Here is a 10,960-nt window from a genome sequence, read left to right on the forward strand (position 1 = left end):
GGACTTTTAGGAATTTGTGTCCTAAAGAGAACGCACTGAACATGTATCAATACTTGAAATCTTACTCACCCTTGTAAGGTGAGCACTGCTTATGCCACCATCATCCACAATTAACACATGAAATCTAGATTTATTGAATCGGTTCTTTAAACAATTTCTCACATCCCTGATACAATAAATAAATAAATAAATAAATAAAATAAAATAAAACGTTCATGTTCTTTTCTTATTTCGTACGGGTTTGTTTTCTTTCTTTTGATACTTTTTCTCCCCGCCAAAGTAATTTTATGCTGGAGAACATCATGTCCGTGAGTTTTCTCGGGTACTTCTGTTTCCTCCTACATTTTTATTCCGCCAATTTTTCCATCATCATTCACTTGTTTTAATCCTCGTCTTCTTTAGCCTAAAGGGTATAAACGTGGGACATTAAACTGAGAGATTTTATTTCATTTCATGTTGATGCTTTTGATGAATGTTCATTCATTCTCGAAAAGCTATTTACAAGTACTTTGACTTTACATTCTTTCTGACTTGATTTTGTTAAAGAAGCTTCTGAAATGAATGTCTTGTTACTACTTGAGATTAACAAGGTGTTTGCATGCATTTGAATGTACATTTCCATTTCTGATTGAAGGAGACGAATAGATCAGTTTCTTGTTGCATATTATTCTCTTACTCCTGAAACATTTCCAGTATTACCATTTTTCAGATTATTCTGAACATTTCGTTTCTGACACTTTCCTCGTTAATTTTGTTCAGCATTAACAGCAGAATTGAGAAAAGTATCTTAATTAAGTGTGTCAAGTTATCTGGAGATTGAAATAATTTCAGAAGGAAAGAAAGCAATGTTTTTGGAAACATTTCGATTATAAGAATGGATTCCCGTAGTTTGAAAATAATGGTTTACATTATTCACTGCTACTGTTTTCTTGTGCGCACACCGAAATAATGGAGATATCATCTTGTGTCACCGCTAATCCAGGATAATTATGCATTTCTGAATAAACGCTATTTTGAATGGTCAGAAAAATTCACGAAAGAAATGTTACAATTTATGACTGGAGTAGAGTGAAAGATAAAGTTGTAATGTTTTCTCTACATAATGTCATAGCTGTAAGAAACAATGAGATAAATGTTCAAGTAATATTGAAAGTACTGGATCTTCTGCCGTAAGCCTCACAAAATTCTAAAATGCTTTAGCTAATCAACGAAAAGTTTAGAATTAGTGAAACCGGATTTGAATATCATCGTTGTACAGTTCTGGTTTCACCCTTTTCGGAGGGAAAATTATAGTTGTAATAGTATTAGTATTAAATCGATGAGGAATTTTATTCATGTCCACATATTAATACGCCAAATACACCTACATTTTTCTACTCATATCTTATATATAAAAAAGGCAATCTTTAGGAAAGCAAAAAAATAAATTATATTCTGTGTTTTAATTTTTTATTAAAATGACTGCTTTTAGGAGATTTATCTAATAGCGTAATTTCAAAATTTGTAATAATTTATTTAAATATTATGGCCACAGTTTGTTCACTCAAAAGCAAAAGGAAATGACTAAGTAGGCATTAACACATAGTTCAACAATATTTATTTTTATAAACATTAGAATACAAGACTTGTCATGCTCTGCGCAACGAACATAAATTTATCGAAGTAACACATCCAAATTCGGAATGTAGGGAGCCCGTACCCCAAGGAATCGAATATATTTAATGGCGAAACTACTATTAGATATAATAGAAAATCAAAAATATAAAAAAATGTGATCAAGATTGATGGTAATATTGAATTAATTGCGATTGGAATGAAACTAGGTAGGAACATGCATATACATATAGATATACAAACATAAATCAGTAAACAAATCGATGACAGTTTTGATAAATCACATTATCTGTACATAAGGGTTTAATACGATTTTTTTATAGATGGCAAAATTTTACAATTTTATTATATATAGCTTTGTAGGTACTTACAGATAAACATACCTAGGTATATGATAGCAGTCGTTAAATTGCTTGCACTATTATTGCAGTTAGTTTTATTTGTATTATATTTACTGGGAATAATGATCTACATTGCTTTAGTGCACAAGATGGTTTATATATTTTATTTCTCAGACATATTCATATTTCCTTTTATGACTTCAATATTATTAATTAGCATTCAACATTTTCTTCAACTTTGTATCATTATGTTTAATAACATTACTAAATTATACTTTATTTCTTTCATTCTTGTCGATTATTTATTTTTTTTTATAATTAAACATACCTCAAAAAATAGCACCAAGCAATAAGCAGTCGAGAGTTCCAGCACGAAATTCCCAATAAGGTGATATAGGTAACATACATTCGATCCATACCATATTAAACTTCAGACACCGCCATCATCATCAATAACCCTTTAAGTGCGGATACTTGAGGATTGGTAATGCGTCTTTTTCATTACTAAATCTTGTTCTTTAAGCTGAACATCATCCATTTTATTCTTTGGTATATAAATAGGATTCAGTACTGCTATAAGCCGATCGTGAATATTCAGAGGTAATAATTCCTTGGGCCATTTGTAATTTCGCTTGAATGTGTCTATTGCTGAAAAAGATAAGAATATCTCTGATGGTGTTTGTTTCGTATGGATATTTATAGAATTATTTAGTAATTCTTGTACATGTTTTAATTTTGTGCTCCATTCCGATTGGTTTTCGTTACAGTATAATCTAAGTAATCTGTTCAGCTCTTTATGTTTCCGTTCGACCACACCATTACCTTGCGGATTATAAGGAGTTGTATGCCAATGTTTAATATTCCTTTGTTGGCAATATTGTGTCCACGGTTTTGAAAGAAACTGCGGACCATTGTCAGTTATAATAGTATTCGGATATGGGAAGACATAGAAATAATGCTTTTCAAGAGTTCTTAAAATTTCGGTGGTATTCGCCTTTCGCAATGGGTAAAAGCAAACAAATTTAGAATAAATATCAATAACTGTTAAAATATAATTGAAACCTTTACTTTTGGGCAATTTACCTTCCAAATCAATTGCTAATTTATCATGAGGATAACTGGAAGAGAGATGGTGCTCTTCAGTTGCAATCCTTTTGTTAGCGCTTTTTGTTTCGGCACATGCAATACAATTTCGAACAGCTCCTATCATATCCCTTTTAATCGTTTTCCAATAGAATAAACTACGACAAATTGCCAAACATTGTTTCTGTCCAAAATGGCCTTTATTGTGTAATTTCATTACTAGGATTTTAGTTAGCGATTTCGGCACTACTAGCAACCAAGTACCTCTTTTTGGGTTTCTTACAAATAGAATTCCATTATATAATTTGATATTTTCTAAATTTTTGCCAGTATCTAATTTTCCTTTCAAATATTTACAATATTCATCTGTTTGTTGTGCCCTTATTATTTCGGTATAATTGAACAATTGTGGATCTTCCTTGAAAATAAAATTACTGTTTCCATAATACATAAAAGCATCTCGTCGAATAGGCTTTAACTGCAAAATTTCTAGGGATGATCCAGTGTGATTAATTTCTGTTTGATATTCACTATTTTCTGTGGAATTAATGAAGTACTGAGTAACTTGTTCGGATGTTTCAGGTGGGTATATACTCAACGTATCCGCCACAAAGTTATCTTTCCCAGAGATATGTTCAAATTTTAGATCATATTTCTGTAACTTCAAAATTAGTTTTGTTGTTCGAGCATCCAAGTTTTTCAAAGAGAGGGCATAAGTAGCGGCATTATTATCGCAATGAACTATAGTAGTACGACCCAAAATATAATAAGCAAAGCGCTCACACAGAAATAGAACTGATAGAAGTTCTAGTTGGAAGATTGACATTGACATTTCGTGCAATTTCACCCGTCGACTGGCGTAAGCAATGATAGTAGGATCATCGTTATTATCCTGATATTGAGCCAGATAACCCGCAAGATTCTCTGCGCATGCATCACTATAAATGTGAAAGTCGCAGTCAAAGTTGGGTTGTCCTAATGCAGGTGGACGGCTCGCTATTTGTCTCAGTTTGTCAAAACTTTCAAACACCTGCGGTGTAAATTTAAATGGTATGTCTTTCTTCAAGAGTTTGTAAAGCGGACCTGTTAATTCGGCAAATCTATCAATGTGACGGTGCCTCCATCCCAATATTCCTAGAAAGGATTTTAATTGTTTTCGTGTACGAGGAACTGGAAAGCAACGAATGGCCTCATTCATCTTCGGGTCCACTTTGATTTGTTTTCCATCAATGACATGTCCTAGAAATTTGATCTCTGATTGAATAAACTTACATTTTCTAAAATTTAAAGAGAAATTCGCATCATCAAATATACGTAGGACTCGTTCAAGATGTTGAAAATGTTCACCAAGATCCCGTGAAAAGCAAAGAATATCATCCAAATAAACAGTTACAAATGTACGAGTAGTCATATCGAAAAATTTGTTCATTGTCTGCTGAAAGACAGAAGGTGAGGAACGGAGACCCATAGGAAGCACTTTCATACAGAATTGTCTTCCGAGAAAGACAAAACTGGTACACTCATATGAGTCTGGATGCAAGCCCAATCCATAATACCCTGAAGTACAATCAAAAGATGAAAATACTGTTGCTCCAGCTAGCCGTGATAATATGTCATTTATAGGTTCAACTTGTACTTTTGGAGACACCACTTTGGCATTCAGTCTTCGTAAATCTAACACTGGTCACACACCACCCGATGATTTTCTGACGCAATGCATCGGGTTTCTATAAGGCGAGGATCTTTCTTCAGCGATTCCGTATTTAACACATTTGGATAATTCCTCTTCAAATTCGGATCGCATTGCTTGAGGTACATTATATAATTTTCCTACCACTAGTTCTGTGTCAGTTAGTTGTATTTTGTATGGCTCAGTTTTTATCCGTCTAGGATATTCTGTGAACATACATCTAAATCGCAATAATAATTCTAATAACTTCTGTTTAACACTTTCAGTTAAATCCTCTCTAGAGTTTACAAAAAGTTTTAGATCTTCCTCGGTAACATTTGGTTCAGAATTCATAATAATTTCCTTTTCATCTGAATTTAATTTCATAGTAAATTCGAAAATTTCCTTTTCAATAGTTCCTTCTGGATTCAAAGAAAGCTGGATAAGGCTCGGTTTAGACGTATCCAGTGTAACTAACTTATCATCATTATCTCTTAATCGAATAATTTGCCGTTCACTATCTATAACACATTTGAATTTATTTAGAAAAGGACTACCTAGAAGCATATCAGGTTTCATATTCTTTACAATAAACAATGGTACTTCAAAGAGATGATTCGATAGTCGCAGATTAACAACTTGTAAGCCTCGTACATGAAAATTCTCATTTCCAGCGAAGGTTCCTAAGATTATATTCGAAAACGGACGCAATTTTACCGAGGGAAATTTAGTCTGTAATTGATTCCAAATCCTATCACTCAGAAGATTTAATTCTGCCCCAGAATCTAATATACACATAAGAGGTATATCACCTATCGTGCCACGAATAGTTGGGGACGGATAGCAATATTCTAATTTGTTTATAATATCTCCCTCATGATCTTCTTCAATTACAAATGCAATTAGGTAATTTAAATCTGCGTCGAATAAATAGTTATTATTATTAGCGGTTATACGACAACCAGGGGTCATATGAACCTTCTCGCAACCGCCTTCCCCCTTCAAGATCGGTTGCGTGATGTGTTTTCCCGATCCAGATTTGCAGCAAGATTCGACATTTGGTTCGTATCCGGCATGGTGCTATTTACAGTATTACAAGTTGGCATCGGAGACGGAACATCAACTGAACTTCCTGTTTGAGTTGCTATAGTATTTCCCGTTGACGGAAGATGAGGTGGGCGATTACGAGACTATGAATTATTCCTTGGAGGTTTGTATTTTCTCTTATTATAATTATTATAGTTACTGTTTCTATAAAATTGACCATTATTCCTCCTATTACAATTGCACGACCCAGACATCATATCCGTCATATTATAATCTGTCTGGGCAGAATTGTTTGTCTTGACTCTCTTGGCATAATTTACTCGTGGTGGACGAACGAATGTTTTCCGTGTTTCTCTAAATTCTTTATTAGAAGTATGACAGTCCTGCATATCAGCTAATCGGATGAGTAAATCTTCCACAGATTTGCTAGGATTAGAACGGAGTATCTTTCTGTCTTCCGGTGGGATGGCATTAAGAACAAGTTCCATTAATTCTTTTTCATCTACCGTGCTCACTACCTTCTGATATCGATCCACGAGTTTCCAGGCAAAATCAGCTAGCGATAAATTTCGATTACGATCGTACTTCATATACTGCAGCTGACGTTTTTGCGCATCCTCCAACCTCGATGATAGGTACTGTCTTTTAAACATGTAGACAAAATCATCATAAGTCTGTAATTCATGGGCTATATTGCGAAACCAAGCACCTGCGGAGTTAATCAGGCAACGCTGAACGATAACCAGTTTTTCTTTATCTTTCAATTGGAACAAGTCCAGCGTCTGTGTTACCTCCTCCAGAAATGCTCGAGCAATACCTACTTCACCTATTTGTCCCTCGAACTTAGGAAACTCGCGCAAATCTCTCCACTGTATATTTGTTCCGATAAACGACATCACTGGCTTGGGATTTGATACCGTATTCAAATTCTTTTCCTTAGACCACACTTCAGGAATTTCCCGTGAATTTCTACTAGATGGAGGTCCTGTTACAATAACACCCGGATTTATTTTAGTTTGTATTATTTCTGGTGTCATGCTTGTTGGTTTAAACGACAAGAAATCATTTTGTTTTAAGTTTAGATAACTGTTACTATTAACAGTAGTAACCGTTGTACTAGCGGAAGTTACGGCATTGGACACGCTAGGGGTCACTACAATATTCTCATTAGCACTCTTTTCGATGGAAAACGTGGTAGGTGTGGTTGATGATTCAATTTTCAATGTTTTCACTTCCTCTTGAAGTATAGCGAACTTAGCATCCATCTCCCTACGTAAAGATTCCACCTTAATTTTATTTTCCATTATGTCGCTCTTCCTGGCCTCATTTTCCTTTTCTAATTGATCCATTCTCGCTTCTGACTTTTCTTGAATCTCTAGCATTACATCCATATTATTCTCAAGAGTAGCCATTCTTTTGTTATTCTCTTCTTTTAAATTCTCCATTTCCGATAACTTTTCATCCGTTTGTTTCACTAAATGGTTGAACTCTTCTCTCATTTCTCTCCGAAATTCAGCTGCTTCCCTTTTCATTTCTTTGGTGGAAGTTTGCACTTCACACTTCAATTCGTACAACTGTTTCATTATTATTTCCAATTTTTCTTCAATCCCTGTTGTTTGTTTTGTCTGTTCTGAGGAAGTTCCGGGTTCACTTATGTTTACATTCTTCTGTTCAGCTTCTCTTGTTTTCTCATTATCTAAACCTTCATGTACCTCTCCAGTGAACTGTTTCTCCTTTTCAGCTAATTCCTGACCTTCAAAATTCATAGTAAGGCTACGTCGCTGATTTTCACTCTTTTCTTCACAGTTAGGACATGTCCAACGTGTATTTTCATCACTTAATTCCTCGAATCTTTCCTCTGGTATATTTAAACATCTGAAATGATACCACTCGCCACAGGTGTCACAAGCAATGATCTTCATTCCTGCGGTTCTGTCCTCACAACATTTACACTGTTCATCATCACTGCTGTCACTCACAGAGTCCTTTCTTATATCACGAAGTTTACGAGACATAATTAAAATCATCAAATAACCCATTTGGGTTCCCACTAACATTAGAATCCGATGTCTACAAATTTTCAAATCTAACTTGTATCCTAAAAGACCACTAAATTTCTTTTCACAAATTTAGACACACCAATTCCCCAGGTCTTAGACTCCAAACATTCTGCAGTCGAATCTCTCTCAACACAAGATACAGATTATTTTCGACCTTCCATGATTCTTCTTGGAAGAATTTACCTCTGGCGCCTTCTGGTAAATAACTGCCAAGATTCATGCTCCTCAAGTTAGTATGACAAACTTCTTATACTGCAGCAAGAGAGACTCAACTTTATATATCCTGATGCTGGATGTCGCCAAATTTGTCATGCTCTGCGCAACGAACATAAATTTATCGAAGTAACACATCCAAATTCGGAATGTAGGGAGCCCGTACCCCAAGGAATCGAATATATTTAATGGCGAAACTATTAGATATAATAGAAAATCAAAAATATAAAAAAATGTGATCAAGATTGATGGTAATATTGAATTAATTGCGATTGGAATGAAACTAGGTAGGAACATGCATATACATATAGATATACAAACATAAATCAGTAAACAAATCGATGACAGTTTTGATAAATCACATTATCTGTACATAAGGGTTTAATACGATTTTTTTATAGATGGCAAAATTTTACAATTTTATTATATATAGCTTTGTAGGTACTTACAGATAAACATACCTAGGTATATGATAGCAGTCGTTAAATTGCTTGCACTATTATTGCAGTTAGTTTTATTTGTATTATATTTACTGGGAATAATGATCTACATTGCTTTAGTGCACAAGATGGTTTATATATTTTATTTCTCAGACATATTCATATTTCCTTTTATGACTTCAATATTATTAATTAGCATTCAACATTTTCTTCAACTTTGTATCATTATGTTTAATAACATTACTAAATTATACTTTATTTCTTTCATTCTTGTCGATTATTTAATTTTTTTTTTATAATTAAACATACCTCAAAAAATAGCACCAAGCAATAAGCAGTCGAGAGTTCCAGCACGAAATTCCCAATAAGGTGATATAGGTAACATACATCCGATCCATACCATATTAAACTTCAGACACCGCCATCATCATCAATAACCCTTTAAGTGTGGATACTTCTTATGTCTTCAGCGAGAATTATATCGTAGTACTTGCAAAACCGTGCACAGATAATGGGTTATAATTCGCTTATAATTTAGATTAAGCTCAAATAAAATTTATACCAGATTAAAGGACATCAGATTATTGTCTATGGGAACCCGGAGTGGGTTCACCGGTTAATGATTCATAATTTCAGTTAATATTTTCATGTACAACTACTTTAAAACGACTTCTAAATACAGTTCTATGTTTTACTTTGACTAACATATAAATCGATGTTTTAAATGTTAGGTCTTACAATTCAACATTAAAAAACAGACATCAATCCCATTTGAACTTATAACAAATTTTATATCTTTTTTTTATCAACAACAGAATAATTTATATCTTCTAATTTTATTTACTTTCTCCTTTTATATGTTGAAATTTTATGGTGCAGAAATAGACTCTGTTCGTCAATATATCAATTTGTTAATAATCTATACAAAATAGTAGTAAATTATTAACAACTCACAAAATTAACAACGAAACAAATGTAACTGGTATTTATAAGAACAATCTACAATAAATCAATAACTATCTACCAATTATAAACAAATAAATTCAGAAACTAAATCTTTTTTAAAGCTTGTAATGTCTTCGCAAAACGCGAGGCATTACAGACTGTAAAAATAATGTCAACCTCATTACAGATTCCAAAGTGTACGAGTGTATTCTCTGGGAAATAAAAAATAATGTATACTTGTTGCAAATAAGCACCTAGCTCAAAAATCATCCTGGAAAGAGAAACAGCAGCTATTCATGCGTAACAATAGCATACAGAACAAACATTTAGGAATCGTGTATTCTAACATGTAAGAAGATATTTGTAACTAGTTAATAGCAGTCGTTTAATTGCTTAACTTGGGACATTAGAAAGCGCGGAAATTATTATTTCTACCTATATCTTCTAATAGAAGCAAGGCATTCAAACTCCTTTGCTGCTTTACACTTCGCCCACACAGTGCATGAATAAGTTTTACTTTCTATTACTTTCTTGCAATTGGCGCAGCGGGCTCTTAAGGCATGCTCACTCTGGTAAATTTATTGTATGTATTATGTATAAAAAATAAATGTTGTTAAGTATCAGATTGTATATATTGTTGATTGTATATACTTATCTTAACAGTGAGGCACATACTACTTGTAAATTAGAAGTTAGTTGCAAATCGACTTTTCAGTTTGAAACAAGTAACAGTGTCACGTATACATCAATTGAAGAAGTTTGCTTTTTTATGGTGAGATATTTGCTCAAATATTATCGAAGCCGGAAGTGATACTATATTTATACCACTTCCAATCTCAGTAGAGATTAGAGTGGATTGATTTGATTTGATTTTGGAGTTTAGCGTCCCTTTCACCAAGGACACTATATGGAACATAAGACCTACAGCTTAACGTGGAATTCGAACCACATAAAATCCTGCCGGAAATTGAACTCAGGTCTCTCACGCCAAAAGCGCGTACGCTCACCGCTTAGTCAGGAGGGAGCTAGAGATTAGAGTGGGAATGAAATATATTGTTAGGAAGCTTAATCCATTGCAGAAAACTACAGGGGAATGGACAAAAAAAAATTAAAATACCTTCATACATGACACGTAAGTTTGGCCTTCCACTGTACAATGCGTGTTGCGGTTGCCGATCGTATTTTGTTTTCAATGTGTCATGTGGACCTTCCTCTTCCGTCAGCAGTAACCCGTTCACCTATGAGTGCCGTGGTGTGAAAGTGGTGCGGTAAAATGGGCGACCTGACAGACTTCCAAAGAGGCATAATCGTTTGTGCCCGTCTGGTTGGAGCTTCAGTAGCAACAGTGGCGAACATTGTGGGGATATCGAAAGGCACTGTCCAATGTCACGAGGGCATACTCAATTCATGGGCAAACGACGTCTGCAAAGCACAACAGTGGCCGAAAGACAATCTTGTCAGATAGAGATCAGAAAGTATTAAAACGGATTGTAGCAGCTAAAAAGAAGACCACTGAAATGAAAATTACGTCTGAACTTGATTCCGGCC

Source organism: Thermobia domestica, chromosome 3, assembly GCF_964235325.1.
Source record: "Thermobia domestica chromosome 3, izTheDome1.hap1.1, whole genome shotgun sequence".
NCBI classification, from domain to species: Eukaryota; Metazoa; Arthropoda; class Insecta; order Zygentoma; family Lepismatidae; genus Thermobia; species Thermobia domestica.